We start from the raw sequence: 16200 nt of genomic DNA, 5'->3' as shown, positions 1-16200 counted from the left end.
CACATTTTTGGTAATATCTAATAAAGTAGATTGTTAATCTCTTTCTGAGCACTGAAATTAAATTGGAGGAAAAAGTGTTTTATTGAAAGGAGATAGAAGAGATAGCAACTTTTGCCATCAGGGCGTCATAAGTCTGTATTGAGGCTTTTTCCTAGCTACTTTCTACTTTTGCTACTTTGGATATGTTTTTAAATGGCAGGATTCTTTATAGAATTAAAAAAACAACTCACAATTGTTAGAGTACTGTATGAGATACATATATGCATAATATCTAACACTGATGTGAGAAATGAATGATTTTAAAATAGTGTTAAATAAAGTGCAGGACACATTCTAGGCATCCAACACTTTTTTATTTCACTTTATCTCTGAACATATATTAGAGAAAAAAATTCAACATTATCAATGTAAAAATGTAAGAAAAAAATGAATGAAATAAGGAGTTCATTGTTTTTGTAGGCAGAATACTATTAAACTTAACTGATTTACTTTTTTTTTCAAGAGAGTGGGGGGTAATGAGGGCAGAGGGAGGGAGAGAGAGAATCTTAAGCAGACTCCACACCTAGTGAGGAGCTCAGTGTGGGCTGAATCTCAGGATCCCGAGATTGTGACCGGAGCTGAAATGAAGAGTCAGACTCCTGATGGGCTGAACCACCCAGGCACCCCACGATTTACTTTTTGTTCGAATAGTCTGGTGTTCCCTCAGGCATATTTTGGACTAAAATATTTGCATTGTACATCATTGCTCCCCTTAGCTCCTGTTTTTGCATGAGCATTAAAATGGAAAGGGACAAAAAAAAAAAAAAAAAAAAAAGAGAGAGACAGAGGCACAGAAACAGATTCTTAATGTTAGAGAACAAACTAATGTTTACCAGAGGGGAGGTGGGTAGGGGATGGGTTAGGGGATGGGGATTAAGGAGGACACTTGCTGTGAAGAGCACCTAGTATTGTATGGAGATTTTGAATCACTGTATTGTACCCCTGAAACTAATATAACACTGTATGTTAACTAACTGCAATTTAAATTAAAACTTTTTTAAAAAGAGCAGTATATCTCTAATGCATGCCTGTGATTTTTTTTTACTTATTTGAATTTATACTATTTATACTATTTAAATCTAACTAGATATTCAAACATATTGAAATTATCTAAAAATCTTAATGTCTTTTTTTCTGGCATTGGTTCTAAAGCTTGATGTGGGTAAATGATCTGTGGAAATGACAGATTTGCCACGAAAATATTACTACGCTAAATATCAACGTCTTAAATACCTTATAGCAAGCCTTAAAGAAAGGTAACATAATCTGCTTTTTAAAAAACAGCATAATTAAATGTAATGTTAATACAGGCATTCAAGGAGCTTTTAAACTTTTCTTAATGAAAAGAGTAGTATAGATAGAGGAGGAAAATTTATTTGATTTTCAAAAATAATTATGTTAAGTGTGCTCTCTTACAAATGCATCCATTATCGTTATTGAGGGCATTCACCCTTACTTCGCTGTTTTCGCTTACCCAAACAACGTTTTGCAAACGGAATTGAGTACTCTAAAAGATTGATGAGTAGAAGTACCATCCAAAAGCATGAGCATTTCATTACAATGAAATTTTAATATAAATTTTAAGTTACCATCACTATTAATCAGACTAATTTGCAAGGTTTTGCCCTTTTTCATACAAAAACATAAATAGATTTCAAATAGACCAGTAACTCATTAAGCTGAAACTATTACCTTTGTAAGAAGAGCCAAAAGTTATTTGTAAAATAATAGCCTATGTTCTTCCTTTTAGGACTGCATAAAATTAGAAATAGAGCACAGGAGACTCTTTATCCATGTATTGGTATGTTTAGCATATGCATAGCATAGAGATCCTATAAATGTTAATCAGTAAGTATGGCCAAATATGCATGCTAAAGATTTTTTTTTTAAGATTTTATTTTTTTATTTGACAGAGATCACAAGTAGGCAGAGAGGCAGGCAGAGAGAGAGGAGGAAGCAGGCTCCCTGCTGAGCAGAGAGCCCGATGTGGGCTGGATCCCAGGACCCTGGAATCATGACCCAAGCGAAAGGCAGGGGCTTTAACCCACTGAGCCACCCAGGTGCCCCACATGCTAAAGATTTAACACACAAAAATTTATTTTCAAAGTGTGACAAAATTATTTTAGATAAAATCGTAACCTCTTGGATAATGACATGATACTGAAAATTAAGTTTCCTTTAGCTTTATTGTCTGGTGCACGATTTTATTTATTTTTAAGATCTGATTTATTAATTTAACAGAAAGAGAGAGGGAGAGAGAACACAAGTGGGAGGAGCAGCAGAGGGAGAAGGAGAAGCAGGCTTCCTGCTAAGCAGGGAGCCAGATGCAGGGCTCCATGCATGGCTGGATCCCAGGACTCTGAGGTCATGACCTGAGCAGACGCTTAACCAACTGAGCCACCCAGGCCTCCCTGGTGTCTGATTTTAAATCAGCTAATTAGTGAAATCTCTTAACTACTGGTTCTGAATGAAATGAATATAGATAAAGGAGTCCAGAATGGTAAATTAGACATAGGGATATACAAAATATATCTTCTTATAATTGAGCATAAGGTATCCCTCTGGCCTTTGCCCTACAGGGCACAGAATTGGGAAAGTCAAGCCTGGGCCGTATTTTGGTCTTTAGTGGGCTCTGAACAAGATGCCTTGGGGGGAGGGCAAAATGGCACAAAATATGTGACTGCTCTGCTTTGTCTTCAGGCCAACATGGGCCTTCTAGTACTCCCTACCCCTTGATAAATGAACTTCTAGTATGACAACTGTCACAAATAGAGCAGTTAGGAAAATTCAAGCTTTCCCAGCAGTTGGGAGAAACCAGTACCATTGAGAGCAAGAGTGGAAGTAATAACAAATGCTATTTTAAGAAGGCAGATCCTAGGGGCACCTGGGTGGCTCAGTGGGTTAAGTTTCTGCCTTGGGCTCAGGTCATGATCTCAGGGTCCTGGTATCGAGCCCTGCGTTGGGCTCTCTGCTCAGCGGGGAGCCTGCTTCCCCCTCTCTCTCTGCCTGCCTTTCTGCCTACTTGTGATCTCTCTCTCTGTCAAATAAATAAATAAAATCTTAAAAAAAAAAAAGGAAGGCAGATCCTAGTGAATGAAATGGAAGAGAGTCTGAACCCCAGAGGTCAACGGAGTTCAGGTTCACTACAGGTACAAGCATTTCTCTAACTTGAGGAGGAGCATGTTAGGGATGTTGAGAAAAATTAAGGTAGGTAATAATCTTTCAATATTGTTTCTTAAATCGATGTGCAATTAATTACCCCTTTATTGGAAAAAAAAAATGCATGCAAGTACTCCTCTACCAGGAATGAGAACATGCAATTATAGAGAGTGACAAGATTTGCCTTAAAAAAGTCATAAGTTTCAAGTAAACAATATCTTTAAATAGAAGAAATATATTATCATTGCTACTACAGACAATAGTTTAAATAAGCTATCTGGGGGCGCCTGGGTGCCTCCGTCAGTTAAGCATCTGACTTCAACTCAGGTCATGATTTTGGGATCCTGGGATTGAACCTCTCCACCACCCCTGCAGGGAGTGTACTTTTCCCTCTCTCTCTTTCTGCCCCTCCCCCCACTCGGCTCACATTCTCTCTCTCTCCCTATAAATAAAATCATTAAAAAGTAAAAATAAATAAAATAAGGTATCTGGAAAAAAGAAAAAGTGTCAGGATATAGTGAAACACTCTGTAGGTTAATCTTTATTGACAAAATAATTTTACAGAAAGGATAGTGACCTTTCATTGATATATGTGGTAGTTAATAAATCATTCTTTTTTTTAAATTTATTTTTTTAAAGATTTTATTTATTTGTCAGAGAAAGAGAGAGAGTGCACGAGCAAGGGCACAAGCAGGCAGAGCAGCAGGCAGAGGCAGAGAGAGAAGCAGGCTCCCTGCTGAGCAAGGAGCCCGACATGGGACTTGATCCCAGGATCCTGGGATCATGACTTGAGCCGAAGGCAGCAGCTTAACCAACTTAGCCACCCAGGCATCCCATTAATAAATCATTCTTAAGAATTCATTGCAAACTGCAAACCCATCATTCTGTCATGCATTCAATAAATTTTTCTTGTGTTGTGTTTTATGCTAGTCCTAGGTAATTCACAGATATGATTTATAGCCTATCTCTTCAATATAGCTTATATTCAAATATGGGAAGACAGACAAGTTGATAATTACTAGAGGATGTCTTAAGTGTTTTGAAGGAAATAAATCAGTGTAAGAGAGAATATAATGGAGCATTCAAGAAAGACTACCAAGTAGTTTGGTAGTCTCTAGATATCAGAAGTTTGGGTTGACTTGACTGTTTTTTCTGCTGGGTTTTATAAGGCCCCTACCAACATGTTGAACTTCTGGGCTCTTATCAAGAAGGTCTGGCAAGAATCTGGTTCTAAGCTCACACTGGTTGAAGAATTCCGTTTCTCATGATTTTGAGACTGAGGTGCCATTTCTTTTCTCTTTGTCACTTTGTTCCTCTATACTGCCTATATTCCTTCTCAAATTTTCCATGTCATCCCCATCAGCAATGGAAAGTTTAGTTCCTCTCGAGCTTTGAATCTCTCTAATTTCCCCTGTCTACTTCCTTTCATCTACATCTTTCTTCTGCCTTCTCTTCTTCTTTTAAAACTTCATGTGATTAGATGGGGGCCACCATGATAATCCAGGATAATCTCCCTATTTTAAGATCAGCTGAATGATAACCTAGTCTCTTCACAGCAGTAGGTAGATTAGTGTTTGATTGTATTGCCAGAAAATGATCTTGGGGGGATATATTTACAATTCTAACTGGCATAGAAGGTCATTTTTTGCATGTGAAATCAACTTCACCTTAAAGTAAAATAATTCTGAGAAATAATTCTGTGCACAGAAATAATAGGACCAACTCCACATTTTAGAAAGATCACTAGGACAACAGTGTACAGTTTGAAAAATTAGGGGGCAAAGACTGGAGGGCTTCAGAGACCAGTTAGAATGCTCATTAAGTAACTAAGTTTAGAGGTTAAGTGAGCAGGATCATAAGACAGTAAGAGTAAGAAGATGTCAGAGGGGATAAATTTTAATTGCACTAAGAAAATAAAATATGCTGTACTTTGTTCCTTATTGGACATAAGAGAATAGATTCAAGAATAACTCTCATTTTTGGTTTCAGTAACTAGATTAATAAGATTAACATTTACCAAATGTGAATAATACACAGAAGAACAGACCTTCAGTAAAAATGAAATATTGTATTCAGATTTAGAGAAAATGGATTCATTCTTATTTAGAAATACTGATTTTCCTATGCCTATAGGATTGGACAACTTCTAATCAGTTAACAGATACATCAGATTTGAACATAAAAAGTAGACTGAACTGACTACAAAGATTTGTGAGGAATCAGTGATTAGTACTTTAGAAAATATACATCAGTTGAGAATAAAAATCATAATTATAGGGGCGCCTAGCTGGCTCAGCTGGTAGAACATGTGACTCTTGATCTTGGGGTTGGGAATTTCAGCCCCATGTTGGGTGAAGAGATTACTGAAAAACAAAATCTTTTTAAAAAATCAAAATTATAATTTTTTAAAGCATTAGCAGAAGAGGAGAGAGAAAATGAATCACAGAGAGAATGGACATGGTAGAGGATAAGAAATGAAAAACTGGAGAGTAGTTTATAAAGCATAGTATAGTTTGGGAATATTATGCAGACATTAGAAAATATGGGGTGCCTGAGTATGCAATTTGTTAAGTGTCCAACTCTTGGTTTTGACTCAGATTGTGGTATCAGGGTCTTGGGATTGAGTCCCACAGTGGGCACTCAGCATGCAGTCTGCTTAACATTCTCTCTCCCTCTACCCCTCCCCACTGCACTTGCACTTTTTCTAAAATAAATAAATCTTAAAAAAGAAAATATTAGCATTTTGTAAATGTAAAACCTGTAACATATAGAATCCTCAAGAAAAGTAATTTAATTGAAAACAGAACTGCTCAGCAGAGGATATATAATTCTCTATTTGTGTTGATAGAAGGGGATTATGTCAAAGATATTTCCCAAATACTGTAGAATAGGAAAGGAATCACTTTTCATTATTTTCACATCCATTTAAAAAAAAAGCCATAAGCACTTGCATTATTTTGAAAATGTTATAAAACAAGGAGGGATATATGTACACCCTTATGATTAAATTATCTACTGAAGTATTCATGTATTAAAAGAATATTTGCTGACATGAGACAAATCCATGATCTATACTAATAAAAAATGTATGAATAAGATTAGAGTCCAGTGGAACTCTGTGAGATGTAATATACACAACAAATATAAAAATGTTTTTGAAATGATTTTCCTAGTTTTTATTTTTAAAATATATTCCTTTTAAAATTAGGAAAAATCACTAATCTTAAAAGTGAGGCAAAATACATGCAATATAAAGTAATATGTGAAAAGAGAATTGCACAGATAGTATAATGTACCTGAGAAAATGGGAGATGAGACTCAGACAACAACTGCAGTTACTGCTGTCTATAGCTGTAACATCTCCTCTACTAAAATGGGAAGAAAGGCTATAAGGGTGATTGATGATGCTGATAAATTTGGAGATGGAAGGCCTGGGAGCCATTATGTTCTCTATTAGGTGGGACTTAAGGTATTTAGCTGAGTGTGATGCGGAAAGTGGCCAGGGCAAGGGCTTTGAGGAATGTGTAGTGATGTTTAGAAATAGCCACAGTATGGGCTGGGAGAAAATGGTGATTAGGAGAAAAGTGCTAACTTTCTGCTGAGAGTTTTATAAAGTTTCAAGAACCATGATAGAACTATAATTCTATAATTAGGACCATTTAAAAATGATGTAAGAGGGGCGCCTGGCTGGCTCAGTGGGTTAAAGCCTCTGTCTTCGGCTCAGGTCATGAACCTGGGGTCCTGGGACCGAACCCCACATCGGGCTCTCTGCTCCACGGGGAGCCTGCTTCCTCCCGTCTCTCTCTGCCTGCCTTTCTGCCTACTTGTGATCTCTGTCTGTCAAATAAATAAATAAAATCTTTAAAAATGATATAAGAATAGACAAAACAGGGGCATATAATAGAAAGTCCAGAAAAAGACCCATACACATAAATACCTTACCTGAAAGACGTGCCACTCTACATTTGGTAAAGTTAGGCTTTTTGATAAAAAAAATATTGAGACAAATAGTTATCCATAGTTTAAAAAATGAAACTAGATGAATTCTAGGTATATCAAAAACTTAAATTTAAGAGAAAGCTATAGAGAATTCAGCTATTATTATGGAAGAATATTTTCCTAAATTCATGGTAGAAAATTATTTATAAATTGCTGAAATATAATAGAAAATAAGGGGTGCCTTGATGGCTCAGTGGGTTAAAGCCTCTGCCTTCAGCTCAGGTCATGATCCCAGGGTCCTGGGATCGAGCGCATCGGGTTCTCTGCTCAGCAGGGAGCCTGCTTTCTCTTCTCTCTCTGCCTGCTTCTCTGCCTACTAGTGATCTCCATCTGTCAAATAAATAAATAAATAAAACCTTAAAAAAAAAAAAAGAAGCCCCATAGATTTTAAATGTTCAAGATGTTCTGATCATCATATACACATGTGTCGTTATTACAATAATCAAAGTATAAGATATTGACATCACTGTAGAATGCTTGCTTGGGCCTATCAATTCCCAGCATCTACTCTGATTAGCAACCACTCTCTGATCTCAGTCGTTACAGAATAGTTTACTCTTTACTTGAACTTAATATAAACGGAGTTGTAAATTACGTAACCATGTGTTTCCAGATTCTTTTGTGCCAGCTATTTACTTTTTTTATTATTGGTTAATATTCCATCATATAAACACACCATGATTTATCAATCTACTCCCTTTTGAACATTCATCTACAGCTCTTTTGTGAACAAATACTTTTATTTCTCTTGAGTAAAACTAGGGATAAATTCTGCATCAAAAGGTAGATGTTTGTATAAATTTACTACATTAAGCATTTTTTTTTTCAAAATGGATGACAGGTTTATACTCCCACTAACAATATATGAAAGGCCCAGGTAATCTACATCCTTGTAAAAAGTAGGTATTGCTATACTTTTTTTAAAGTTTTAGGCCTTTTTATTAGTTTATAATTGCTTCTCATTTTAACTTTAACTTAAATTTACCTGGTAGCACTGTTGCATTGCACATCTCACCATATATTAATATCCTCTTTTGAGATGTATAAAATATGTGCCATTTTTTTCATATGGATATACAGGGTTTCCTTATGTAATCTGATACTAGATCTTTGAAAAAAAAATAGAGAGAGGGAGAAAGAGCAAGTGTGACACTTGTCTTTGCAATTTTCATATCTGTGTTGTCCATTTTACCATGGTTAGCAAAAAACCCGTTTGATCATTTCTAAATTTGGCCCATCTTTAAGCGTTCTCTGAACTGTCGTATACATTTTTTTGCCTTATTTTGGGTGTCTTGTTATCTTTGTTTATAAGATGGACATTTAGTATAAAAATAACAATAGAGAACAGTGTCAATAATATTTACCTCCACAAAAGAATATGCATTTTTTCCTCTTAGATCATTATGGTGGGAACTGAACACAAAGGTTCTGTAGATAAGCTAAATATGGATTTTGTTTATGCTTTAGTTTTATATAGCTCACCACTGTATTCAAATTTTTAAACATGGAATCTGTACTTTCCAGTGAATAGTTCCTGGGTTTGGAGCTCTCCTCTAGTTCCAGCGTTCTGCTTTATAACTGAGCTGGCAAATTCTGGAACCACGATAGATCACTCCCTAATTTGAAGACTGGTTACCAAGTGTTGAGTATGCTATAGGGTTTCTCTGCTCTCAGTTGCAGTCTCCACTGTCTGTGTCTTGAAATACCTTGTTCAGCTCTGTTGTTTCTTCCCAACTTTAGCAACCCAGCTGTCCTATACTTTATCAAGACCATGAATGTCTCATAAATTTTCCTTCACAACCTTCCCACCCTACAGGTTTTGAAGGACTTGTCAGAGATCCTACTTGGCTCAGACTGCTTTAGTTTTTATTTTTTGTCCACCCACTTGAGAAAAATTTGGTGGCCTGGCAGAGTTACTTTGTGTGTGGGATCTCTTCACATTTACTGAGGTTTATTTAGGGTTCTTTGTGTGTTCTTCCATTTTTTTAAATGGGTTTCAAAATTCTGATGTTTAGTTATTACTATTTTTTTAATTACTTATTTTTCAAAATTTTATTTGTTGCATTGGTCATCTTTTTATCTTTTTATTCTTTGAGCTATAAACATATAGTACCAATTCTATATGAAATATATATTTTATATTATAAAATATAAAATATAAAATATAAAAAAATATAAAAGAAGTTATAACTCAGGCAATTGTTACTTAGATATTCATTAGCTATACAAATACTAAATAAATGCAATGTTAAGAGGCACTGCTACTCAAAAAAAAAAAAAAAGGAATTCAGTACATTTATAGTTGTAGACTTAGTAAGAACATATCGGGTTCCTTCAGGAATTCTGCTGTTACATTCTATTCTCTCCCTAACTTGAACCAACTGAAATCTATCTAAAGACCTATCCATAATGGTCTGTATAGAATCAAGTCATTTCTTTAGATAAAAGACCTTTAAAAAGTTTTAACCCAAAGAATGGAAATTCACCAACAAGAACTCTTCAGTACTAATTAGTTAAAAATTTTAAACAATTTTCAAATTTTGTGTTTTTTGATCTGTACAGTGAAAACTATAAAACACTGATGAAAGAAGAGCACCTGGGTCGCTCAGTTGGTTAAGTGTCTGACTCTTGATTTTGGCTCAGGTCATGATTTCAGGTTCATGGGATTGAACCCCTCCTTTGCTTCCATATTTAGCAAGGAGTCTACTTGTCCCTCTTCCTCTGCTCCTCCCCCAGCTCATGTTCTCAATAAATAAATAAATACACTGATCAAAAAAAAAAAAAAACTGAAGACCACATAAAAATATGGAAAAACATTCCATACTCATGGCTTTCCAGAGTATTAAAATGTATAATATCCAGAACAATCTACGCATTTAATGCAATTCCTATCAAATACCAATAGCATTTTTCACAGAACTAGAACAATCCTAAAATTTGTATGGAAGCACTAAAGACCCCCAATAGCTAAAGCAACCTTGACAATGAAAACAAATCTGGAGGTATCAGAATTCTGGACTTCAAGTTATATTATAAAGCTGTAGTGATCAAAACAGTATGGTACTGGCACAAAAAATAGACACATAGATCAACAGATCAACAGATCAGAATAGAAAACCCAGAGATAAACCCACAACTACATAGACAATCTTTGACAAGAAGGATAAAATATCCAATAGGTAAGGGACAGTCTCCAAAAATGATATTGGGAAAACTGAACAGCTACATGCATAAGAATGAAATTGGACTACTTTCTTATACCATATTAAAAAAGAATTCAAAATGGATTAAATACCTAAATCTGAGACCTGAAACCAACAAAATCTGGAGAACACAGGCAGTAATTTTTTTGACATTGGCTTTAGCAACATCTTTCTAAATAGATCTCCTCACACAAGGGAAACAAAAGCAAAAATAAACTATTGGGACTCTATCAAATAAAAACTTCTGTACAAGTGAAGGAAATAATCAACAAAACTAAAAGACAAACTACGGAATGGGAGAAGATATTTGCTAATGATATATCTGATAAAGGGTTAAAACCCAAAATATATAAACATCTTATACAACTCCATAAGCAAAAAACAAATAATCCAATTTAAAAACGGGCAGAAAGACCGAACAGACATTTCTCTGAAGAAGACATCCAGATGGCCAACAGACATGAAAAGATGATCATCACTTACCATCAGGGAAATGTAAATCAAAACTACAATAAGATATCACTTGACACCTGTCAGATAGGCTAAAATCAATACAGGAAACAATAGGTATTGATGAGGACATTGAAAACGGAGAATGCCCATGCACTGTTGGTGGGAATACAAACTGGTGCAGCCACCATGGAAAACAGTATGTAGTTTTCTCAGAAAGTTAAGCATACAACTACCCTATTATCTAGCAATAACACTGTTGGTTATTTACCCAAAGAATATAAAAACAGTACTTCAAATGGATACATGTACCCTGAAGTTTATAGCAGCATTATTTATAACAGCCAAATTATGGACAAAGCCCAAGTGTCCATTTATTGATGAATGGATAAAGAAGAGGTGGTGTACACACACACACACACACACACACACACACACACACACAGAGGAATATTACACAGGCATAAAAAAGAATGAAATCTTGTCATTTGCAAAGGCATAGATGGCAGTAAAGTATATAATGCTAAGTGAAATAAGTCAGAAAAAAATACCATATGATTTCATGCATATGTGGAATTTAAGAACAAAAGAAATGAGCAAAGCAAAAGAAGATATCAAGAAACAGTCTTTTAACTAGAGAGGAAAAACTGATGGTTAACAGAGAGGGTGGGATGGGATAAATAGGTAATGGGGATTAAGGAGTGTACTTGTCATGATGAACACGGAGTGATGTAGGGAAATGCTGAATCGCTATATTACATATCTGAAACCAATACTGTATGTTAACTAACTGGAATTAAAATAAAAACTTTGTTTTTTTAAAGATTTTATTTATTTATTTATTTGACAGAGTGCAAGCAGAGGGAGCAGGTGAGGGAGAAGCAGGCTCCCCACTGAGCAGGGAGCCAGATGCAGGGCTCAATCCCAGGACCCTGAGATCACAACCTGAGCCAAAGGCAGATGCTTAACCAACTGAGCCACCCAGGCATCCCCTTATATTTTTTTTTTAATAAAAACTTTTTTTAAAAAAAGTTTGTCTTTTTTTTTTTTTCCCTTAAGATCCAGTATTCTATTAAATAGTATTGGTATTCTATCTCTTTGGACTATTCTCTCTGCCAAACTTTGTCTCATAAATACAGCAAATTACCCTAACTCCATTCCAGTTGCTGGGATTTTTCATATACAAAATGTGTTTGCTGATGCTAAGTACCTTCTTGCTTTAATTCTCATAATCATTTATTACTAAATTCAAGATTACTATACCCTTGACTTTGCTACCAGCTTTTGTGTGCTTATTTAATAATTAACATTATTAACTGTTTTATTAAACATACTGAAGTTGTGTCAGGATTTTGTTTTAGAATGTGAAGAATGATTATACTTTCTAGGTCATACCATCAAGCCTTTCATAGTACAGAATCAAATTTAAGTTCTTATTTCTGTCACCAATATTCTTAGAGGTAAATACCTTTGCCTTTTGTTGGTAATGAATCTGATTCTATTTAGCCTTGATTACCAGTGATTTGCTAGATTTCTCTTCAATAATTTGAAAATCTCTATCCTGAATAGTTGTTTATAGGAAAAAATGTATATTTATTTTTAGTAGTTTATACTGTTAAATTCATCCTTGGCAATATAATACTGAAAATACAAGACAAGGCTGTCTACATGGTCTAGGTGACATACTAATGAGTAAGGTTACTTATCTATGTATGGAAGGATTAATGTCTTCCACTGGCATTCAAAAGGAACATATCTATCATCCAAAACAAAATAAATTCTATGTATTTCTACCTTATGTGTAACATGACAAGAGGAAGGGAAAATAACATTCACTGAGGGATCACTCCCATGTGAAAGTCATTGGTAAAAGTCTCTTGATAACTATCACCTCATTCTGTCCTTGCAAAAAATATTGTGTGCATTTTATAGTCATTTACTTCTTGCCAAGGTAACACATGGATAATGTTAAGAAAGCTCTATTTAAATTATACAATTGGTTGGAAATAGGGTGGGTAGTAATTTATAATTGGCCTGGTTTCCACAACTTGGAGCCACAGTTGTCAATGTGTTGCTTATCAGCCAAAGCAGCTCAAATCTTTCTAGAAGATCAAAAATAGTAGACATTAAAATCCAATATGACATCATCCATATGTGCACTACAAATCTGAACTCTCCTTTTCTCAGGTATAAGCTGGTCATTATAATGTTTCCTTATGAAAGTGATATTTCTACTTTTGCCACATCAATTAGTTTTACTAGCTTAAAGTTTGGCAAAAACCAGAGATAATCTAGAATTATTTCATATCTTTTCTTCCTCTGTGCTTCTGGACAGAATCAACACTATTATGAAAAGGTTGCAAATGATCTGTTCCTATATTCTTTGAAAAAGTAATGCTGGCTTATGCCACCAATGCAAGTAATGTATCTCTGAATATTGACAATATTTTCCAGGTCATACTATGTGATTTCAAGATATTCTTTAAAAATTCAAAATTGGAAAACAAATATCTAGATTTAGAGTAGTATTATTTAATGTATTCAATTAGTTTGACACCATATAAATTCTGTCTGCAGAGTAAGCCATTAGAATTAATGCCAAAAGTATTGATAACTCTTTAAGATGAATAAGAGGTCTCCAGAAGAATAACACTTCACCTGAAAAATTTTATTATAAAAAGTTAGGAATTTTGCTTCTGAATATAATATGTGAACACTTGTATTTACATCTGAATTTATGCATCTCCTCTTTTTTTAACTTGTGGTCTATAGCTGTGTAAGTATACAGAGGTATAATCTAAATGGTAATACAATTTGCCCACAGGAGGCCTGATTAGGCTATTCAGCATAACTCACACAAAAATGCTTAAAAAGGAAATTTAAGTGTACAAATGACACCTGACTAGATGATTAGTTCTCTGGAATCTTGGAAAGAACATGTACACCTTCAATAGTTACTGCTATTTTAAAATATCAAATGGGATAAGCTAAATGAGAAATTGTTTTTAAACACTTTTTAAAATGTTCTTGATGTTTACTACTTTAAACCACTAACGTTTTCTATCTGAAAATAATTCAGATTTTTAAGAAGTACTGGTTGTATTTCATTTCATTTTTAAGCATTCCCTAGAAACTGTCACTAACATTATTCTTCCAAAGGTTTACATAATTGAAGTCCTCTCATAAGTGGCCTTATTTAAATTTCTCCAAATTGTGCTAGATTGTACACTTAATTTAGTCATTCAAGTGTGATCTTTTGGAAAACAATAACTCCATAATAGATGATAATTACTACACTGAAAACTCAAAATGCAAGCTACATAGATTTTAAAAAACATATGCACCTTAAGCTGGTTAGATCAGAAGTGGCCAACATTTCAGTAGTGGTGTAACATATGATAACGATGTGCACTCTGAGCTCAGAACTATCTCCTGGCACCACTTCTCATTTTTAATAACCCTTTCAATGAGAGTCTTCTTCTACTTTACCAGTCCTCTCTTAAAACTAAAGATCCACAGAAGGAACATTACAATTTAACCTATTACTGCAAAAGAGGAAGTTTTTTTTCTCTTCATCCCCCTCCAAGTTTTCCTGAACAGAGGGGAAAATCCTAAATCATGGCCCATTGAACACGTGGTAGGGCCAGTGCATGTTAAAAGTTCACATATTTATCTCTCCACAGATGTTCTTTACTCTTCCTTTTGCTCCTCCTCATCCTGCCTGTCTACTGACTTCACGACTTGCTCATCAATGGTTTCAGTTACTATCCCAACTAAAGTTATGGTTTAAATCTGGCTAAAGAAGAGTATATGGTCTCACTTAGACTGTGACCCATCTTGTCTGATGCAATTCAACATTTAGCCCTGGTGTATCTGTCACTCAAGCACATTGTTTTTCTTTAGTTCTCATTTCTTACATGTAAAGGTCTCAGGAAAATAAATGGTCAGGGTGTTTTTGTTTTGATTTTTGGTAGAAAACAACTACCATCACAAGTTTCATATTTTCTTCCTCAAGCTCTCTCATGATGCCTCTGCTGGTAGAAACTATGCAGATGCTTGCTTTTCTAGAGAGTCTAAGAGAAGCATGTTTTCCCCCTCTGTTCCATTGTATTTGATGACAAGCAGACTAAAATATGAATTTGCAACAAATACGCCAATATGCAAAAAAGTTTTATTTTGGGCAGAGCAAGATACAGATATCTTTATGTTCCTGTACTAAAAGCAATTTTAAAATCCCACTGATACACTTAACATATTAATATTATCTCACAATATATGGACAGGTCATAGCACTTGGGAGCAAAACCATATTATTATTTATCCCACTGTGAAATGTGTTCCTGGTCAAATAGTGAAACATGATGAAAATAATCCACAGTTATGCTGTGAATTTCAAGTACATTCAACTACAAGTGGGTATTTTTAATGAATAAGGAAAAATAAGGGCTCCTGTATATAGGTCTACATCATTTTCACTGAAAAATATGGGAAATAAAATCCTAATGTAAATGTAATTCTTAAAGCAAAGAATAAACAGTAAAATGAGAAAACGATGTTCCTAAGCTCTAGTCTTAGAGCTGGAATGTTTGTTTAAAGGAAAATAATGTTTTGCAGTTAAAATAATAAAGCTTACTGTATAAACATAAACTTAAGAATGACTCTGTGAATAAAGTCAAGGCTTGGATGAACAGTAGAAATGTTCAGGCTTTGAGATTAGTTGTTTTGCTCTCATATCGTTTTTTTTTTAAATTCAATACCAATTAAAATACTTCTCTACACTATGGCCATATTTAGAGTTTACAATGAAATGATTATACCTCTTTTTTTGTCTTTTTAAGGTATTTTACTAAACTTATTTTAAAAGTTGGGATGGGGAGCCTGGGTGTCTCAGTTGGTTAAGCATCTGCCTTTGGTTCAGGTCATATGATCCCTGGGTCCTGGGATCAAGCCCCACGTTGGGCTTTCTGCTCAGTGGGGAGCCTGCTTCTCTCTCTCTCTCTGCCTCTCTCTCTCTCCACCTCTCTCTCTCTCCCAAATAAACACATAAAATCTTAAAAAAAAATAAAAGTTAGGATAAGAAAGAGGGGTTTTCTCCCATTCATTGTAGGTAATGGGAAGGGTATGAGTACCTAGAGAGAATTAAAGAAGAAGAATGAATTGAGTGAATATTTGAATAAATCCCACAATGGGATTGGAATAAAGAAATCAATGAGTGAACCTTGAAATGTGTAGTAAGGAAACCAATGATAAGAATAATTAAGGAAAGTTTCTTTTATTGCAATAACTAGTCTTATGAATAAATGTTTAAACATATTGGAAATAGACACACGAGGGATATATTTGAATCAAT

Source organism: Enhydra lutris, unplaced genomic scaffold (genome assembly GCF_002288905.1).
Source record: "Enhydra lutris kenyoni isolate GAN:26980312 unplaced genomic scaffold, ASM228890v2 scaffoldscaffold4, whole genome shotgun sequence".
In the NCBI taxonomy this organism is placed as follows: domain Eukaryota; kingdom Metazoa; phylum Chordata; class Mammalia; order Carnivora; family Mustelidae; genus Enhydra; species Enhydra lutris.
This window is presented reverse-complemented; position numbering follows the sequence as displayed.